Below are 19,752 nucleotides of genomic sequence, written 5' to 3'. Positions count from 1 at the left end.
AGTGTGTCCATTAAAGTAATGAAAGTCCTCTTGAAGGGCTAGCAGTTCTACAGGGGTCATCCAGTAAAGAGTATGTGTTTAGGATTGTAAAGTAGTTGCTTTGAAATGCAGCCTTCATTTGATTGTTTGTGCTCTGGTGCATTTTAAAAAAAAAAAAAAAAACTGGTCCTAGAGGAGGAGATGGCAACCCACTCCAGTATTCTTGCCTGGGAGATCCCATGGACAGAGGAACGGGTCACAAAGAGTCGGACACAGCAGCAACTGAACACAGAGTGTTATACTCTGTCGTACCTTATGGTTTGGGGGCTTCCCAGGTGGTGCTAGTGGTAAAGAACCTGCCTGCCAATGCCGGAGATATAAGAGACTCAGGTTCCATCCCTGGGTCAGAAAGAGCCCCGGAGGAGGGCATGGCAACCGACTCCAGTATTCTTGCTTGGAGAATCCCATGAACAGAGGAGCATGCGGGCTACAATCAATAGGGTTGCAAAGAGTCGGACATGACTGAGGTGACTTAACACACACCAACACCTTATAGCTTATAGGGTTGGAGAAAATCAGCCTTTCTTTTCCCCTTCCATGTCCTCTGTACCAGGCAGTTTCCATCCCCTTGTATTTTTTACCAAAAGCAAAATGAACAAAAGACTTGTTTTTTTCCAGCAAAAAAGGTAGTCAGAAAGTCATTTACCCTATTGGGCATTACCAATAGGTAATATTGGTAATTAGGTATCATTGCCTGATACCTAAGTTTTTATGTGAAAAGATCTATGTAGAGTCAAGGGGAAGAGAATGATTTCTGCAAATCCATTTTAGTTTTGGGATTCCATAGCACATAGCATGAAAAATCAACATATCCCTTTTCTGCCTTTGTTTCCCTAAATTCTATTTTTCCCCCCTCAGGTTGTATAATACAGCCATAGGTTGAATTGAAGCCACAGGTTTCAATACAGCCATAGCTTGAATCTTGATTTAACTGTGATCTTGGACAAAATACTCACCTCTCTTGGCCTCCATTTTCTTACCCTAACATGAAGATATGACGAGCAGGTACCTCATGCGGCTGTGATGAAGATGAAGTAAGATTCGTGTGTGTAGAACCCTGAGATCAGTGTCCCTTACATAATCAGTGCTCCATAGAGTCTAGCTCTTTGTGTTATTAAGAGTGCTTATTGATCGTTTTGTATTATAATTCCTTTTAAGCCATGTAAAAATTTATAATGTCCAAGTAATGATAGTCCCTGTGGCTGGGCTTTGCAAATGAACCTGTCCTCTAAGGAGTGTTTTAAGAGTGACCTTAACAGCAACCATAGCAAGCTACTTTATTTTGAATTCCTATTGGGCTTCCCAGAGGTAAAGGATCCACCTGCCAAGCAGGAGACTCCAGTTTAATCCCTGGGTCAGAAAGATCCCCTGGAGAAGGAAATGGCAACCCACTCCAGTATTCTTGCCTGGAAAATCCCTTAGACGGAGGAACCTGGTGGGCTATAGTCCATGGGGTTGCAAAGAGTCTGACGTGACTTAGCAACCAAGCATGCACGTATTTTAAAATATGAAAAGTCCAGTTTTGAGTGTGTATTAGGTGTAACAGTTTGGTAAAAAGCTGGTGGAAAATTGTTCAAAAGCTTCTCCTATAATTTTCTCCCTGATCCAATGAAATATTATTCTAACGACATAGCTCTAGTTCTCTTGGCATATATTGAAAGGGATGATTCTGGGAAACGTTTGTTTCAGTTAAATTGGAGTTTTGTTCTTTTTTATTTTTTTAAGTGATAGAGAGGAAGAACCTGGCACTGCATTCTCAGCTCTTTCATAAATACCAACAGTCAGTTTTTGCAAATTTATGAATTTTATTATATTCAGTTAATTTTACCTTAATTTTAATGAAATAATTTATGGTTACTATGAAATAGCTGTTTCATGAAATGTTCAACATTTAGTGAGAATTCTCTGTGTTTCAGTGAAGTATGTGCAGAAGACGAGGTATAAGGAACAGATTTTTTTCCCCCAGAAGTTCACATAATGTGCCCTCTTACTTAGGACAATACATTAGTGAGAATTGTTGGGGTTTTTTTTTCTCCTAATGGCTTACAAGGCTAAGGGTTAATATTAATTTCACTATATGTTCCTTTCCCTCAATTTCTTGGAGAAGGCTAAATATATGGATCTCTCAATAGTGTTTATATTTTTTGATATGGATAAATTCTTTCAGGATTAGATCCTGCTATGTACTCAGATGCCATAAAAGGAAATAAGGGCTCTAAAATTGCTTAGTGAATTGTAAAGTGATAGACAGTCTGCCTTCTCTATGGGGGCTGGTGTGGGGGATGGAGTCTGCATCATCGGGTTCAACCAACTGAAGATGGAAATGTCAATGAAAAAATTAATCCATAGTCAAGCTAAGAAAGAAATGGAACATTTTATTCAAACCAACCTGAGGATTATAACCTGGGAGACAGTCTCACAGAGAGGTCTGAGAACTGTTCCAAAGAGGTGAAGGTTGTGGCCAGTCTAGATGTGACTTTGGAGAAGGGGGTACATCCAATCAAAGCACACATCTTGGTAGAGTTATTGCTATCTGCAAGAAACAGGTGTCTTAGTTGATGGTTTTAGTGCCCTGTAAGTATGGGAAGATTCTAGAAGCTGGATTCATAAAATTTTCTCCTGAAAATATCTTAACCACCTGAGGGTCAATTTCTGTTTTTCTGTAGCACAAAATGCCTCATCCTGATCTTTGCCCTAAATTCCTTTTGAGGTGTACTGCATAGATCAGTGACCAAAGTGGCTGATGACTTAATCCTTGTAGAATTGATGGTGGACAACATTCTTTATTTTTACAATCCCCTCCTTTTCAGTCTTAATTTTGACCATGATTTGAGAGGCATTTTGTGACCACTTTGTCTCATGATGCTAGGAACGCTCCTTCCCGGGTTGGGCAAGGATTTCTTTGATAGGCTTCTCAATGTGCTCTTGGAAGACAAGACTCTGTTAACAGTAGCCAGAGCCTCTAGCCAGCCTGTAATATTGTCCGGGAAATGGTTTCCTCTTGTTGCTTCTTCCCACATCTAGAGTTACACTATTATAATCATCAATCTTATAGAATTGTGTATTTAGTCAATCATTTCAAGTCACCTAGACAACAAAGGTCCATCAAGTCAAGACTATGGTTTTTCCAGTGGTCATGTATGGATGTAAGAGTTGGACTGTAAAGAAAGCTGAGCGCAGAAGAATTGATGCTTTTGAACTGTGGTGTTGGAGAAGACGCTTGAGGGTCCCTTGGACTGCAAGGAGATCCAACCAGTCCATCCTAAAGGAGATCAATCCTGGGTGTTCATTGGAAGGACTGATGTTGAAGCTGAAATTTCAATACTTTGGCCACCTGATGCAAAGAGCCGACTCATTTGAAAAGACCCTGATGCTGGGAAAGACTGAGGGCAGGAGGAGAAGGGACGACAGAGGATGAGATGGTTGGATGGCATCACCGACTTGATGGACATGGGTTTGGGTGGACTCCGGGAGTTGGTGATGGATAGGGAGGCGTGGCGTGCTGCGATTCATGGGGTCGCAAAGAGTCAGACACGACTGAGCGACTGAACTGAACTGAATCATCATTAATTTTACCAGACCCTTGGCCACATACTTGGTCATGCAAGAACAATCATCTTATTCAATAGGAAGAATACAAGTAATGCAGCTAGTGGCATTAATAAGGTCATAAGTAAGTATCTAAGTGAAGAGCTTCCATTAGGTGTGACCCAATATCTCCCCAGGTTCTCTGACCAGTCTATTCTATACCAGTTGCTATATTTAAGGCAAATGATATATTGGTATTGTACATAAAGCTCACCAAAGATGTCTACAGGTAGAAGATGAAGGTGGGTTATCATGACTTCTTAAAGATTGACAAAGGAATGTTTTCTAAAGAGTTGTATGACTGCCAGAAGAAGCACAAGTGATCTTTCTGATTGAGCAGGGATTTCTGCCATTGGGGAATCTGGTTAATGCATAATGCAGATATACAATGACCAGTGGATGGGAGGGAGGAGGCCAAAGGTCAGAGAAAATTTTTATGTTTAAATTTTTCTTGTCTAGCCTTAAAATGTCAGTTGAAATAAATGTCAGAAAATAGTCAGGGAAAAAAATCCCAGGGGAATTTGGGGGGGAGCATGAATACATGTATCAGTTCAGTTCAGTCGCTCAGTCGTGTCCAACTCATTGCGACCCCATGAATCACAGCACTCCAGGCCTCCCTGTCCATCACCATCTCCTGGAGTTCACTCAGACTCACATCCATTGAGTCGGTGATGCCATCCAGCCATCTCATCCTCTGTCGTCCCCTTTTCCTCCTGCCCCCAATCCCTCCTAGCATCAGAGTCTTTCCCAGTGTATCGCTAAATCCCTTCTCAGTTCACCTGAAACTATCACAGCATTGTTAATAGGCTATATCCCAATACAAAACAAAAAGTTAAAATAAAAATCCCAGAAAGCTCCAGAAAACAAAACTTGAACTTGTCATGACCAGGCAACTACTTACAAAGCATTTATTTTACACAAAACTGTTACATTGTATTTACAGCTATTCACATAACATTTACATTGTATTAGGTAATATAAGTAATCTAGAGATGTTTTAAAGTATGTGGGTGGATGTGGGTAGGTTACGTGCAAATACTGTGCCATTGTATATAAAGGACTTGAGCATGCACAGATTTTGGTATGCCAGGAGGATCCTGGAAGCAATCCCCATAGACACTGAGGGGCCACTGTATAACTGGAGGATGGGGCTATTTTTGTTGTTTATCCCTTCTATAGTGGCATTTGGCCTTTGCTGTCTGTGTTCTGAATGGTAGTTCACACCCAGGAAACAATACCGCAGGGTGGTTGAGATTAGAGCAGGTGTTCTTAATAAGGAGCAGGGGCAACGATTTTACATCCCTTTCACCCCCAGGCTGCCAGGATATTTGGCAATGTCTAGAGATATTTTTTGGAGAAGGCAATGGCAACCCACTCCAGTACGCTTGCCTGGAAAATCCCATGGGCAGAGGAGCCTGGTAGGCTGCAGTCCATGGGGTCGTGAAGAGTCGGACACGACTGAGCGACTTCACTTTCACTTTTCACTTTCATGCACTGGAGAAGGAAATGGCAACCCACTCCAGTATTCTTGCCTGGAGAATCCCAGGGACGGGGGAGCCTGGTGGGCTGCCATCTGTGGGGTGGCACAGAATTGGACACGACTGAAGCGACTTAGCAGCAGCAGCAGCAGCAGAGATATTTTTGATTTTCATAGCTGGAAAGGAGAGAGATGTTACTGGTATCTAATGGGTAGAGGCCAGAAATGCTGCTAGATGTTGTATAATGCATGCAATAGCCCTTCACAGCAAAGAATTTTCCAGGTAGCTCGGCTTGTAAAGAATCTCCCTGCAATGCAGGAGACCCCAGTTCAATTCCTGGGTTGGGAAGATCCACTGGAGAAGGGATAGGCTACTCACTCCAGTATTCTTGGGCTTCCCTGTGGCTTAACTGGTAAAGAATCCGCCTGCAATGTGGGAGACCTGGATTCGATCCCTGGGTTGGGAAGATCCCCTGGAGAAGGGAACCCACTCCAGCATTCTGGTGTGGAAAGTTCCATGGACTATATAGTTCACGGGTTCACAAAGAGTTGGACATGACTGAGCGACTTTCATTTTCATTTCAAATGGCAGTAGTGCTGAGAGATCCTGAACTAGATTAAGGGATCTGGAGTGGGGACCAACCTGTGTTAGCATCCTAGAATAACCCTGGGTGAGCTCCTTAAAAATGCAGGTCTGAAATGCTGTTGTGCAATTAGATGGGATAGTGTATATAAAATACTTAGCTCACAGAGTTGCCCAGTAAATGGTAACTCTTAGTATAATCTCTGGTTAGTCAGTCTGGGGACTATGCATCAAAGACATAGCTTTGGCTTTTGAACCTATGGTGCACAGATCCAGGTCAGGTTTCCTGATCCCATCGATGTGTCCTAGAGTAGGTAGGGCAGGGACACAGAACCACCTGTGTCTGTGGTTCCTTCTGCATTCTGGTTCTGCTGGCGGTGGGCTGCAGTTGCCTCCAACCAGGTGAGCAGGGCAGTGCTTTGGACCTGTTTTCTGGAGGGCAGAGATGAGCTGAGGCTGGAGGAGCTCTCTGTTTCCTCCTCCACACTTGGAAGAAGGAGAAGGCTAGGTGGTGAAGTCCTCCCCCCACCCCCACCCCCGAACTTGTCTTCTGGGCTCTACTGGGACCCCTATCTCTGCACAGGCACAACTTCCTCTACTGTGTGAGCAGCCCTGGTGTCTGGCAGTTTCTCTTTACTTTTTCTTAGCCTCTTCTACTCAAGCAAAAGTTCTTGGCGGGTCCCTTCACTTTTAATGAAATACTCCAAGTCCGCTGCAGGTTTTGCTCTTCGTGGGCCTTCTTGGCCATCTGGGGAGGACAAAGGAGGCCGCCCATGAAGCTCAGGCCCCGCTTTGACCTTCCTGCTTTGCTGTGTTTTTCCTGGTGCACTTTGAGCCAGAGGAGTGAGTGGTCCATTCAAGCAACCAGAGGCGCCTCAGCGGGATGGGGGTGGGATGACATTCCGAGAGTGTTTAGCAGACCCAGATGTAAACAACTGGAGTGGTTTTTCAGCTGTGAGCTAGAAACCATCAGTTCTGTGGTTCTCAGTCCTGGCTGTACAATAGAAGTACCTGGGGCTTTCTAAGAATTCAGATGCCCAGGCCCCACCCAAGACAGTTGATTCAGACTCTCAGTGGGGAGGGCTAGGGCATCACATTTTTTAAGATGCTCCTGAGATTCAGAACCATGCCTTGTGAAATTAATGACCTACATTTAAGAAAAAGGAAGAAAGAGAGAGGAAAACGAAAGAAAAGAGAGCCAAACTAAAAATGAGAGTAACATAAGTAGTGTTTTGTTAAATGTTTATTTTATGATGAATGTATCACCTGCTTGTGATGTAAAATATGTTCTTTCCAAAGGGCTGTAGTCAAAAAAGTTTGAAAACTTTATTTTAAAGCCTTAGAGGTATTTAATTAATGTTGGCAAATTGTCTCTTGAAATATTTCTGTATGTGTTTCTGCTAGACAGTTTTCTAACTGCTTTCATATACTTCGTCAAATACAACTTCTGCAGTCACTCTGTGAGCCATGGAAAGCAGATATCATTATATTGATTTCTTTCATACAGATGAAGGAAACCTGGGGCTGGAGATAAGAGAAATTTGTCAAAGTCACAGTGAGAAAAGGGGCAACATGGACTCAAACCCAGGACTTCTGATTACTGCTACAGGGCTCTGTCCACCACATCTTTCTGTCTCTTCTGATGTAGTTGGAGCATGGCCTTGATGCAACTTCAAATAATGCATCAAAATAATAACTATTGACTGAACACCTACTGATACCAGGAAACATAGAGTTGACCCTTGAGCAACCTGTGGGTTAGGCCATCCTTGGGTCTGGCCTGGTAGTTCTAGCTAAGAAGAAACCTGAAGACTGACCCTGTGGAGTGAGATTGGATAGACTTCCCAGTAGTCTGGGAGGCAAAGGCTATTTTGTTCATTTGTTTATTTATCCACTCACTCATTTATCAGTATTAATGCCTTACCAGGGCTGGGGTCCATGCTGAACATGGGTAAAGATGGAATGTTGAACTCAAATGCAGTCCTCGCCCTTGTGGAGGTTACAGTTTGGAGGTGAGTACTTAAGGGAGGATGCTGTGCTTCAGAAGCAGGTGGGGAAAGTATTCCTCAAGGCTTTCTCATACCTGAGCACAGAGCTGAAGCAAAGCTCAGGCCATGTGTAAACAAAAGTACAAACAGTTGGTTGTACTCAGGAGCTTAGCATGGAAGAACAAGACCTCACGTTAGCCCACATGACATTCAGAACCCCACGTCCTCAAAGGTGGGGAACCACATTCTGCTGGAAGTCACCTGGGTTGGATGATCAGGTTGAGTTAAGCCTGGGGCTCAGGGTGTGTCCTCAGAGTGTCTGGGAGGGTGCAAGCTCCAAGCCATCTAGATAACTAACAAACTGTCCCTTTTCTCTTATGTGAGAAGGACTCCGTACCTCAGCAGACCAGTGTTTGTTGAATGAGTGAATTAATAATGATTATAAAGAATGGTCATCTATAATAAAGGTAATGGAAGATGTCAAGATTTCAAGACAAGCACACCCAGAGAAGAGTTAAGTTCTTCCCACTTTCCAGGCTGAGCTGGTTCCTGGGACTGTAAGAACCTAAAGGCAATCAGAGCTAGGGTTATTGATTTAAGAGTTTAAGGGTTGGTCTTGAGATATTCGCGTTAAGGGCAGTGAAATTTATTTCCACTTACGGTGATGTAGTCCAGAATTAAGAAAAGCAAGCAAGAAAAAACTCAATTCTTTTTTAAAAGTATTTTTATTTATTTATTTGGCATTTGTGGGTCTTAGTTTCAGCATGCAGGGTCTTTAATCAGCATGTGGGATCTACTTCCCTGACCAGGGATTCAACCCAGGCCCCCTGTATCAGGAGTATAGAGTCTTAGCCACTGGACCACCGAGGAAGGTTCTTGACCCACCCGCCATCCTAATTTTTAAGGAACAGATAATTTGTTGCTTTTCACCAGTAACCTGAAGCTATGTATTTGCCCTGTTCTTAGCACCTGCTTTCTGGAGGCTAAGAGAATTTCCCAAGAGGTTCAAGATCAATCCATAGCACAGAAACTGGGAGATGGCTACTGTTCCCCAAACCACTTGAAGATGGAATAGAAATACTCTGCTAAATGTTGCCTGTAGGTCATACTTTTTGTGAGAAATAAAACTTTGTTGGTAAAATCTCATTTTCCTTTTAGACTCAAATTGCTTGTATAAATTATGGAAGAAAAAAAGAGGAGGATGTAAAAATCAATGTTGAGTGTAATGGCTCTTGAATTAGAAAATTTAAATTCTCCATGGTGTATTTCACCCTGTCCAAAGGATTCATTCCAGGAGTTCAATCTTAGCCTTGCTATTCCTGCACTTAAGCAAGATGAGGGCATCAATATTGTTCTCTTGAGTTGCCAGGAACCCTGAGCACTTTATAAAGTGGCATTAGTTAGTTTCATGCATGGACTCATGCTGGGATTGGAATTGGCTGCAGTTGTAGAATGTCACCCAGACAGACAGGTTCAGGTATAAAGTGCCAAGAATTTCATTGAAACTGGGCAGCATTTCAGGCAGGTAGAAACGGATTCGTCAGATCTCATTGTGCTGAAGAGGTTCAGATTAATTCATGAAGTACATGCACAATTTTGTCGCATGAAAGAAAAAGAAAATATTAGACTGTTTACAGTTATGTGGCTGTGATGTGTCTCATGGCCTGGAGGACCATTGTGTCTAGATACATTAACCTAATTCCACAGGATGTAATAATAATAATACACTCGTGTGTGTGAAGGCATATTGAAACACAAAATACCTACTATTTTGACGAATACCTACTATATTGAAGATTCCTATGTGCCAGGCATTGTGCAGTGCAATCTTTCTTTACGTTGGCTCTACTGCTTGAAACAAATTTAGGAGACAGAGATCCCAGTTTACCAATGAGAAAAAGAAAGGAAGTGGCTCGCCCAAGGTCACTATAGTTAGGAAGTGTCAGAGCTGGTTATAGATTCGTTATTTGTGAAAGGGCCTGTGGCAGATGAGTTTGTGTTTAATTTAGGGCTCCTTTACAAAGCTTCTATAGCCTGGAATGGGTCCAGGGTGGGATTTCCTGTCTGCTCAGTTCATCACCCTATATAACAGATTCCAGAAGGTGGGAGTTGCTAAATTTATATATGTGGTTCCTTGAACCTACTGGAAGCATTGGCTCTGGGGCCAGGGGGCAGGGTCTCGGGGTGGTGCATTGAGCTCTTTTTCATGATTTCCTATGCCTACAAAGCCACATATGTGTGTGTCAAATAGCTGCACAGACCATCAAAATTTGGCAATCCTTTGCTTTTAGCTCAGGTGATAGTAGCTTCACTTGGAGCCACCTGCCAGCTCTTCTAAACTCTAACCTGAGATTAGGTGTAACTGACTAAATGATACAGGGTCATGAATCATTGAATGGATGTGGTTGACTTACTTTCAAAGCATGGAAGACTAATAATGATCTCTTTGACACAAGTATGATGGGACTTCCCTGGTGGTTGGGCTTCCCTCATAGCTCAGTTGGTAAATCATCTGCCTGCAATGCAGGAGTTCAGTTCAGTTCAGTTCAGTTCAGTCACTCAGTCGTGTCTGACTCTTTGCGACCCCATGAATCGCAGCATGCCAGGCCTCCCTGTTCATTACCAACTCCCGGAGTTCACTCAAACTCATGTCCATCGAGTCGGTGATGCCATCCAACCATCTCATCCTCTGTCGTCCCCTTCTCCTCCTGCCCTCAATCCCTCCCAGCATAAGGGTCTTTTCCAATGAGTCAACTCTTCACATGAGGTGGCCAAAGTATTGGAGTTTCAGCTTCAGCATCAGTCCTTCCAAGGAACACCCAGGACTGATCTCCTTTAAGATGGACTTGTTGGGTCTCCTTGCAGTCCAAGGGACTCTCAAGAGTCTTCTCCAACACCACAGTTGAAAAGCATCAATTCTTCGGCACTCAGCTTTCTTCACAGTCCAACTCTCACATCCGTACATGACCACGGGAATAACCATAGCCTTGACTAGACCCGGGTTCAATTCCTGGGTCGGGAAGATTCCCTGGAGAAGGAAATAGCAACCCACTTTAGTATTCTTGCCTGGAGAATCCCATGGACAGAGGAGCCTGGCAGGCACAGTCCATGGGATCGCAAGAGTCGGACATGACTTAACGACTAAAACACACACAACACATCCTCAGTGGTTAAGACTTGGCACTCTACTGCAGGCGGTACGGAACTAAGATCCCACATGCCTCACAGTGCAGCCAAAAAAAAAGAAAAAAAACACAAACAGGTTTGATAATGAAAATGCTGGGCAATAATGGGTAGCCTAGAGTGACAGTGAAGATCTCAGCTGCAACCTGCTGACCCGCCACCTTGCTTGTCCCAGAGCCCACCCATGTCTCTAGCGAGGCAGGCATCCCTGTCTTTTGGACCTGGGAACGACAGCCTCGAGGCTTCCTCTGATCTAGGGCAGATTGCATTAGTTGAGCACATGTGTGCTAGCAGTTTTACCTGGACTATCATCTCTTTCTCTTAAACTTACTATTATGGAACATTTCGGGCAGAGGTGGATAGAATGGTAGAATATACCTCCATGTGCAACCATCCCGCAACTTCAACAATTACCAACTCATGGCCAACTTCTCTGCATACACCTTACCTCCAGACGATTTTGAAGCAAACCCCAGCCATCATATCATGATCTATGAGCACTTCAGAATGGATTTCTAAAAGATGAGGGCTCTTTTATTGTAATTCTTTAAATGTCAACAACCCTGTTAGTCAGGTACCTCCATATCCTTATTTTATAGGTGAAGACAGTGAGGCACAAGGAGGTTAAATTATATGCCCAAGGTCATCCACGGAGAAGGCAATGGCACCCCACTCCAGTACTCTTGCCTGGAAAATCCCATGGACGGAGGAGCCTGGTAGGCTGCAGTCCATGGGGTCACTAAGAGTAGGACACGACTAAGCGACTTCACTTTCACTTTTCACTTGCATGCACTGGAGAAGGAAATGGCAACCCACTCCAGTGTTCTTGCCTGGAGAATCCCAGGGATGGGGGAGCCTGATGGGCTACCATCTATGGGGTCGCACAGAGTCAGACACGACTGAAGCGACTTAGTAGCAGCAGCAGGTGAACACAGGAGAAGGCAATGGCACCCCACTGCAGTACTCTTGCCTGGGGAATCCCATAGATGGAGCAGCCTGGTGGGCTACAGTCCATGGGGTCGCGAAGGGTCGGACATGACTGAAGTGACTTAGCAGCAAGGTCATCCAAGGCAGAGTCAGGATTCAAATCCAAGTTGCCTAACTCCAGGCCCTGTCCTATTAAACACCATATCCTGTTAGAGTAGCCATTAGACCCCTCTGCTGTAGCTAATCCTCCACTACAGAATTGGATTCTGGAAGTGGAAAAATAGACCCCTAGAGACAACACTATTGAGTTCTATGATTCAATCACCCAGTCATTGTTACAGGTAGGGTCTATTTAGGTACACAGGGACAGAACGGCTGCGAAAGTCTTACATTTGTCATCTCCAGGTATGAAAGGATCGACCTGAAATATTCATAGATTCTCTTTGGGTAGCAAAACTGATAAAGCAGTCCAAAACCTTGATTGTGCTAGTGTTTGAAAGGGTGGAAAAGCCCATAATGAAAAGGACTTCACAGAAAATATGATTGTCATGGTGCTCTGGCTGCCAAGGGGAAGTAAAAGGTTTCTTTTAAAATGAATTTTCCTTTGGTTTTTCTCTCTTGGCAGAAGGAATCAGCCTTCCCACTGAGTCTTTTCAGTTTGTTTCTAGCATAGCTAATTGTGTTTATTTGTCTCCAGAATCACATGCCTGCCTCCTCTCCCTTGCCTTTTCTTAAGGTCTCTTGCCTGCTGTGTACTACGGTTGCTGCCAAAAACGTTCCTCTCACCTGGGAGCAGTTGGCTGACAACACAGAGTAGATGTTGGGAGGCCAGCTGTCTCTCCAGAGGCCTGACCTGGCCTCTGGCGTCCAAACCCACCGCAGGGGAGAGGCAGAGAGATTATATAAGCTTGCGGGGAAAGGAACCATGTCATTTGCCTTGTGTGTGCCCATTTGGTCCATCAGTGTTAAGAACAGAGCAGAAAACATGTGAATACTATTGACTGACTGATCTAAGAGCTTGGCTAGCTCAAGTTCAAGAAATTGATTCTCCATTTTTCCCCTATCAAAATGAGCATCACATTGATTTTTCTGTTTAATACTTTTCTTTGGCTTTGGGAATCACTTTTTTTTTTTACATCTTTTTAAAAATTTGTATTTATTTTTGGTCGCACTGGGTCTTCATTGCTTTGCAGGCTTTTCTCTAGCTGTGGCAAGCAGGGGCTACTCACTGCAGTGCGCGGGCTTCTCATTGTGGTGGCTTCTCTTGTTGCAGAGCACAGGCTCTAGGCGCACTGGCCTCAGCAGTTGCACCACACGGGCTCAGTAGTCATGATATGAGCAGGCCTTAGTTGCTCCACGGCATGTGGAATCTTCCCAGATCAGGGATCGAACCCATGTCCCTACACTGACAGGCGGATTCTTATCCACTGTACCACCAGGGAAGTCCAGGAATCGCTCCCTTTTAAGTGATTCTCAAATCTGTTTCTTTTCTTTCCCTGATCCCTGTGAAGTCTAATAGCAGAAGCCAGTAACCACAGAACCACCCAGTCCTTCTCAGTCCTCTCACCTATGAAGCTCTTAGTGGTGGTCCTTGTCAGGGTGTAGGTGAAGATGTGTCTAGAAATTCTGCCTTTGACTGTCTCTAGGAACACCAGTGAGGACCTCTGCCAGTGTCTTTTTCAGGGAACATCTATTTTCCTTAAAACTGTTGTTGCAAAAACATAAATATTGTTTTTTTTTTCTTTTTTTTATGACTGCTGTGACTTCTACTTTTTGAAAAACTAAATTAAGGAAAACAGTAGACTAGGAATTGCTAGCTCTTTGTCATACAATCAGCTCAGGGATGGCAAATATATGGCTTTGTGCCCTGTTCCCCTCCTGAGCCAGTGGTTGGTGGCAGACTTGTACATGGATCACAGCAGCTTCCCTGGAGCTCACTGGTGAGGTGGGGGGGAGGGGTGCCTCTCAGTGCAGGACCCCAGGAAGCCAGTTACCAAGGGTTGACACCTATTTGCCCTTTCCAAAGTAAGTGATCTTTAAAGCCCTTCCCAGACTTAAATGGGTCACATTAGGGCCTTAACAGCTAGGGACCAGCTCTCCTCTTTCCCCAAGAATCAGATCAAAGGGAGGGAATGTGTTACCACTCAAGAACACTAAACCCTTTCTGGAAAGCAGATGACAGGGAAATGTTTTAAACCTGATGGTTCACAGAGGAATTGGAGGTGCTGACTCTCCCTTTCTGACCCGTAGTGGGCTTGTGCATTGGGTTTGTAGTTTGGTTTGTGAGTCAGTGAGACTAATTAAAGTCATCCTTTTTATGGAGAACCAGAATGTTTAATGCTCACCGGGGAATATAAAGGAAATGGGAGCCCACAGCCTGTCATTTAGGAGTTCCTAATCCAATAGAGCAGTTGTATTAATATTAAGCTGAATTGAGATTCCGTGTAGTTTAATGAGATGCAAGAAGGAGAAACTTAGTGCCTCACTCTCAGCTGACTAGCATCCTTTTGAAGACATGCGGAGGGTGTGAAGATAATGCCTATGAAGCACCGGGACTTCTTTGACAGAAGATGTGATAACTATTTATGATCATATTATAGATAATGGACTGGCCTACTGCTGCAGACCAGCTACCTCCAGGAAGATTAACAGAGGAGACCAAGCTGCTCTCTGGGTGGTTAGGATCAGGCTGGTGTGCACAAGTGTGATTTTCTTTTGTTTTAATCCACAGCACATTCTTTTACAAGAAAAAGTCAAGAAAAGTCTTTTTTTGCAAGAAAGAGCTCGTTCTGGAGTGCGCTGATTTACCAGCAAGGACTAGCAGAGGTACTTCTCTATTTCAGAAGTCTCGGCTGGCTACTGAGAGCAAAAGAAGGGAAAGGGGAGAAAACTTACAGATCAAAGAAAGCATTACACTGGCCAAGTATTTTAAAGGTATTTCTTAAAAAATTCAGGTTAGATTTAGAATCCTTCTCCTCTTAAGTGTGTACTTTTATCTGGCAATGCTTATGTAAAAATCACACTTAAGCTGAAATCTCTTCTAGCTTACTATTTTGGGCTTCCTAGGTGGCGCAGTGGTCAAGAACCTGCCTGCCAACGCAGGAGGCACAAGAGACACAGGTTCAGTCTCTGGGTTAGGAAGATCCACTGGAGAAGGAAATGGCAACCCACTACAGTATTCTTGCCTGGAAAATTCCACAAACAGAGGAGCCTGGCATGCTATAGCCCATGGGGTCACAAAGAGTCAGACACAAGTGAGCACACACACACTATTATTTTTTGCTTTCTCCATCTTTTGTTGGTTGGTGGTTTAGTCACTAAGTCACGTCCGACTCTTTAAGATACCATGGACTGTAGCCCACCAGTCTCCTCTGTCCTGGGGATTTCTCAGGCAAGAATTCTGGAGTGGGTTGCCAGCTCCTTCTCCAGAAGATCTTCCCAACCCAGGAATCAAACCCATGTGTCTTCTGCATTGCAGGTATTCTCCTGCATTACAAGTGGATTCTTTACTAGCCACCAGGAAAGCCTTTTCCATCTTTTAGGATGTCATATAAAAGAAAGCCAGAAAACAAACATTATTTGGGGGTGTTATTCAGGAATGTCCAAACTAGCTGAATTCTCTGGAGTGGGAGAAGTGGCCTGTAAGGCTGAAATGGCAAGCTGGGGAATAATTGCAGCTTTTCAGTAGATACTAGGATCCTTTGTGGAAGGGAGCATGGGGCAGTGGAACTGCAAGTACTGTGCTGACCTTGAGTTTTCTCACAACAATAAGTGCTTGTCTCTTGCCAAGACCATATGATCTGTGGAACTTGCTCGAATAGCTTCTGGCTGGTATTGTGGCTTTTGTTTTCTACTGGCACCCTGGGACTTGAGAACGCACTCCTTGGAGTTTAAAATCATCTCATTTGAATGCTGACCGGATGGTGGGCTTATATAATTGGTTATTAGATACTGGGTAAACTTAAAACTTGAAAGTGACACTTTCTAGACCCGTATTTATCTTGTCTTAGGCTTGTAATGACATTCTTTTTTTTTTTTCAACTTTAATTCAGAAATATCAAGTCCTTGGCCTTTAGCATTCTCAGTTTACAGATGGCGCTACTAGTGCCAGAAGGATCGTGGTTTATTTTTAAGTACGTGATTCATTTAATTTGAGGAGAGGATTTGGGCCTTCTGCTTTCCAGCTTACTTTGCCTCTGAGATCAATACAGCCTCCAAGAGGGAAGAGTTGTCTGTTTCTTAATGGCATTTAGAATGGAAGTGTCTCATTGGTATTAATGACAATGTACCTACTTCCATGTAGCTTTGATTAATCAAGTCTTCAGTTAAACTAATACTTACCGATGTATTCCACTTTGAAGGAAAAACATCAAAACACAGGTAAATTAGGTCCTGTTAGAACTTTTATTTAAGAACAACCTCCCAGTAAAGCCTAGGTTCACTGCAGACATGGTCCAATCTTCTTGACCATCGGTACTTCCGTTACCCAAGCTGCATCGGGACCACTGGCATCCAGAAGATGAAGGACCTGGACAGTTCTGATTATCAAAAGTATTGCTTCCACATTTAGGAACTAATGTATTTTAGAAGGCTCAGACGGTAAAGCGTCTGCCTACGATGCAGGAGACCCAGGTTTGATCCCTGGGTCGGGAAGATCCCCTGGAGAAGGAAATGGCAATCTACTCCAGTACTCTTGCCTGGAAAATCCCATGGATGGAGGATCCTAGTAGGCTATGGTCCATGGGGTCGCAAAGAGTCGGACACGACTTCACTTTTTCACTTTCAATAAATGAAGTTGAGACAGAAATCATTTCCTGAATAGTGCATTCAGGACATGGCCTCTCGAGTGAGCCTACCTGGTTCTGGGTTCTGGCTCCATTACTTCCTGACTGGGTGGACTCTTAACCTCTTTTGTCATCTGTACAATAGGTAGAAAGAACAGATTCCATTTCATAGAGGGGTAAGGAGTGATTGTGAATTAATAATATGCAAAGAACTTAGAATGGTGCCCAGCATAGAATAAATGCTCCGTGTATGAGTCATTGTTGTTCAGTCACTAAGTCTTGTCCAACTCTTTGAGACTTTACGGACTACAGCACACTGGGTTTCCCTGTCCTTCATGATCTCGCCGAGTTTGTTCAAACTTATATCCATTGAATCAGTGATGTTATCCAACCATCTCATCCTCTGTCGCCCCATTCTCCTCCTACCCTCAATAATAATTATTGGCAACTAGATAAAGAGGAGTGAGATGAGGAAAAAATATATCTCTGGTTTCTGACTTGAGCACCTGGTGAAGCTATTTACTGAACAAGAACAAGGAACATGGGACAGAAATAGATTTAGTGAAGAGACTAAACCTGTTGTTGGTTGTGTTCATTTTGAGGTATATTTGTTACAGCTGAGCAGAGATACCATATGGACATTGAATATGCCTCATTCCAGTTAATGACTAAGTTTTCTGTGTACTAGGGTTCCCTCCTTATTTCTTACTGATTTCTTGTGAGCTGTCAAAAACAAAATAAATTCCAGGTGCTTCAGAAATAGCAGACACGGACAACAGACTTGTGGGCATAGCAGGGGAAGAAGGAGATGGCGGGACGAACTGAGAGAGCAGCGCTGAAACATACATAACCATGCATAAAATAGATAGCTAGAGAGTGGGAAGTTGCTGTGTAACACAGGGAGCTCAACCTGGTGCTCTGTGACAACCTAGAGGCATGGGATTGGGGGTGGGTAGGAGGGAGGGGACCTATGTATACTGATGGCTCATTCACATTGTACAGCAGAAACCAACAACACTGTAGAGCAATTATCCTCTAATTAAAAATAAATTTAAAAAAATAACAGCACATAAAATTTTAAAATTTAAAAAAATTTTTAAAAAGCACAGCACTCAGCAAATGCTTTCAAAAGACCCTAAGGGGGATTCCCTGGAGCCAGGCTATACAGGAGTTCTTGCTGAAAACATAACATGTGATTGAACATCAAAGGTTACTGTTAGTCACAGAAAATAGATATCTCGAGTTAATGATTTTAGTGCTTTTCTATCTTTGGGAAGAGACAAGACCCTTTGCACTCATTGAAATTATTCCTTAGATGTGCATCTTAAACTTTGTAGGGCCAGAAACCGGTTCTCTCCACCCTGAATTCCCCTCAGGATGCACCGTTGGGGGCAGCTGCAGTGTGGGCAGCATTCATTGTTTACTGGAATGGCAGGCAACATTTTTTTATTTGCACTGCATAAGAAGATGAGATTTGAGCGAGGCCTAGAAGGCATTGTCTGTCTCTCAGCTGTGATACAATGGACGTTTAAATCATCCAGGGCCCACAGGCGGTGTGTGGCAAGACCCAGGCAATGATCACCTGGTGTGTGTCTGTAAAAATCACGGGGAGGCGGGGTGGGCAGCTGACGCAGAAACTGTGGACATGCGCATTTCAACTCAATTGGAAAAACAGGCACTCAGGTAGCAGTTTGCACAGATTATAATCAGATGTCATCTGAGACTTGAGGTTATATTACAGTAAAGAGAATTGGTTGTTCTTGGCCCTTTCTACAAACTCCATAACCTACAAACAACGGTCAGGAGTTTGATTTTTTATAGTTACACCTAAGTTTGCATGTTGTTGTTTAGCCTGTTTCTGAGCTTTAAACTCCATAAGACTTGGATTTTCAGAGCTTCAGCTGACATTTCTGTCAATCCAAATAGAAGCAGGCCAGCTTGAGAGTACTTGTTCTCTTTTTCTCTGTTTGGTAGGTCATATGGCAGGGAATAGTGAGCTGTTTCTAAAAATCCTGTGAGCTGGACATGTTATATTACTAATTTATGAGGCTGGTATACACAGGTATCAACTTGCCATCATGTAAGTCTCTACTTTGAACTTCTGAAAAAATGGAAAGAGGCTTGCAGCATTGGATTCTTGAACTGATTTTTTCACATCTCCTGTTTTAACCTTTTCCATTCCTAACTGAGAAGTACAATGAGCATGAATCTCTACTTTGGAATCAGGAAGAAGTCTGTTACCATGCCCTCATCTCCATTGCACTGAACTTGGAGGGATGAGGGGATGATGAACGTCTGCAGGTGGACCGGCACCTTCACCCCCACAATCCTGGCCCTGGCTGAGGATTCTGAAGCCACGCCAGCAGCCATTGAGAACACACTTGCTGTTTGTGACTCTCTCCCCAGCCTAAAGTTGCAGGATCATTGCTAAGGTCACAGGGGCCAGGTAAAGGAAAGAGGAGCAGACATCTTGTATGAACTGCTGCCTACGAGATGGCAATGAGCATCTGTTGGCTGAAAAGGCACAGCACCAAGCTCAGAAACTGACCCCTGCTAAATCCCACCCTGTATTTTGGTAACAATCTTATCTGCCTTCAGTTTGCTTTAAGTTCTGAACAAAATAATTTTTTTTTTTTTTTGGCCACACTATGTGGCTTACAGGATCTCAGTTCTCCAACCAGGTATTGAACTCGGGTCATGGCAATGAAAGCCTGGAATCCTAACTACTGCCACCAGGGAACTCCCTGAACAAAATTCTTACAAAATTTTTGGCATAAATGTAATATCTTGGGTGCTTTGGAGAGGAGGAAGATTTCTCCCCTTGATCTTTATGCAGAAGCAGCTGTCTACAGAGGGCTTCCCTGATGGTTCAGTGGTAAAGAATCTGCCTGCAGCGCAGGTTTGATCCTTGGGTCAGAAAGATCCCCTGGAGAAGGAATGGCAACCCACTCCAGTATTCTTGCCTGGAGAATTCCATAGACGGAGGAGCCTGGTGGGCTACATTCCATGGGGTCACAAAGAGTCAGACCTGACTGAATGACTGAGTGCACTCGAGCTCGCATGCACAGCTGCCTCCAGGCATCTGCCCCCAGGTGGTTATCAAGCTGTGAGTGCCCGGCTTCTCCCAACGCAGCATGTAGATGGTAGAGACAGGCTTCTCTTTGCCCTTGTGGGGAAAGGCAC

The 19,752-nt window shown here is 43.8% G+C and overlaps 1 protein-coding gene across 6 annotated transcripts in view; it reads left to right on the top strand.

The window, feature by feature from the left end:
* PAQR8 (progestin and adipoQ receptor family member 8) overlaps positions 1–19,752 on the top strand; it is a 45,471-nt gene that overhangs the window by 3,389 nt on the left and 22,330 nt on the right. The window contains exons 2-4 of one of the 6 annotated variants that reach the window (XR_008711507.1): positions 7,615–7,699; positions 8,063–8,142; positions 8,642–8,821. The exons of 1 other annotated variant lie outside the window; for it this stretch is intronic. The gene's annotated coding sequence lies outside the window, so the exon portion shown is untranslated. Of the gene's footprint in view, positions 1–7,614; positions 7,700–8,062; positions 8,233–8,641; positions 8,822–14,516; positions 14,612–19,752 lie in introns of those variants that run through there. 4 more of the 6 variants (XR_008711508.1, XR_008711509.1, XR_008711510.1 and 1 more) reach the window with 4 other exon arrangements.

This window comes from Bubalus kerabau, chromosome 3 (genome assembly GCF_029407905.1).
Source record: "Bubalus kerabau isolate K-KA32 ecotype Philippines breed swamp buffalo chromosome 3, PCC_UOA_SB_1v2, whole genome shotgun sequence".
NCBI classification, from domain to species: Eukaryota; Metazoa; Chordata; class Mammalia; order Artiodactyla; family Bovidae; genus Bubalus; species Bubalus kerabau.
This window is presented reverse-complemented; position numbering and strand designations above follow the sequence as displayed.